We start from the raw sequence: 2,000 nt of genomic DNA on the forward strand, positions 1-2,000 counted from the left end.
CTATTCTTCTCATTATTAGCTATAATTTGTTATGATTCACACCGTCAAATGCTTTTGCATAGTCAATATAATACCAATAGACATCCCTCTTGTATTCTCTGCTTTCTGCCAAGATCCATCTGACATCTGAGATGATGTTTCTAGTGCCACAACCTTTTCTAAATCTGCTTTGAAGACAAGATGAGCTGTGGGATGACATCAATGATATCATCTATGAAGAAGAAAAAGGTCATTGCAAATACAAAATAGAAATAAAAACCAGAATGGGTGACAGAAGAAAATCTAGAAATGGTATTGGAATGTCAAGAAGCCAAAACGGAGAGAAGAAATAATGAAGTAAAAATGTTGAACACAAAAAAGACACTTCGAGAAGACAAAGTATTGACACAAAATTTCAAAGAACTGGATTAAAAAAATCAAAACGGAAGACCTTGGCATTTTTCAAACTGAGAACTGAAGAGCAGTTTCAAGCCTCAAGTTGCAATAGTGAAAGATGTTATGGGAAAAATCTCAAGTGATCCAGAAAATATTAAAACGAACATGAAAGGAATATACAGTCACTATATAAAAAAATAATTGACAAACATGGAACCACTTCAGGAAATAATATATGGTCAAGAACTAATGGTAATAAAGGAAGGCGTTCAAGCTGCATTTAAGGCATTGTCAAAAGTTAAGGCTCCTGTAACTGATGAAATTGCAGCTGGCTTGGAGGCTCCTGTGGAGTGGCTCCACTCTGGAAGATGATCTATCACATCTTGATGTGGATAATGTAAAGGGGTGTGTGTGTGTGTGTGTGTGTGTGTGTGTGTGCTCGTGTGTGTGTTATTAGTGTTTTCTATCACAAGCGGATGTCAGCTGACTGGACTTCTGCCTGATTCAGCTAATAAGGACCCAAGGGCAGAGGGTTTACTTGGTTTACAGTCAACAGCATTTGTTGGGCATACCTGTCTTAAAAATACCATAGTGCTGGGCTAAGTCTGCAGCTGACTTGGAGGTTCCTGTGTAATGGTTCCTTAATTTTGGGATGAATATTCTTTAAGTGGTACAGCAGTTGTCTGTCTACTTGCTGTACTGAAGTAACTTGGAGTTGCTGTGATGCTGAACACTGTGCCGTAGTTGTGTCAAATACCATAATAGTTACCCATCATAGACAGTGTTTGGAGTAGTTTCCAGATTGATTCAGGTATGGAAGCAGGAATGTCATCCGCTTCCTAAACCACATGCCTCTGAAAAATCTATGAACATAGAGAAATGATGTTATAGAACAGTGTTCAGTTCTTTTGTTCATAGGGTTGCTGTGAGTTGTATTCAACTTGATGGAACTTAACCACTGCTAAGTGAGACTACTATTGTTATATTTTGGAAGAATATTCTTATAAGTTGTACATCACTCTTTGATGTATTGAGGTAATCTGGGTTTGCTGTGATGCTGAAACTTGTGCCATTGGGGTATCAAATGCCATAAAAGTTGTCCAAGGTGGATGGTGTTTGAAGCTTCCAGTTTAAGACAGGCTTGGATGCAGAAGTGGCATCCACTTCCTAAACCACATGCCTAAGGAAACTCTATGAACTTGAAGAAATGAAGATAGTTATAGAAAAGCTTCAAGTCTTTTATTCATAGAGTCATTATGAATAGTGCTTGACTCAACAGCAATCAACAACAACAACAATTGATCAAATACAAATTGATGTATTTCAACAAATAGTTGCAGCACTAGATATGCTCACCAGGTTGTGCCAAGAAATCTGGAGGACAGTTACCAGGCCAATTGACTAGAAGATGTATTTATTCCCATTCCCCAAAATGATGACCTAACAGAATGTGGAAACTACCAAATAACATCATTAATATCATATGCAAGAAAAATAATAAACAGCTAGAACAGCGCAGGTTGAATTGTTGTTATTGTTGTTATGTACCATTTAGTTGGAACCAACTCATAGCTTACCCAACAGAGGGTTTTCAGAGTGTAAATTATATGGAGGAGATCTCCTGT

This window comes from Elephantulus edwardii, unplaced genomic scaffold (genome assembly GCF_000299155.1).
Source record: "Elephantulus edwardii isolate Elephantulus edwardi_28Jun2011 unplaced genomic scaffold, EleEdw1.0 scaffold00190, whole genome shotgun sequence".
In the NCBI taxonomy this organism is placed as follows: Eukaryota; Metazoa; Chordata; class Mammalia; order Macroscelidea; family Macroscelididae; genus Elephantulus; species Elephantulus edwardii.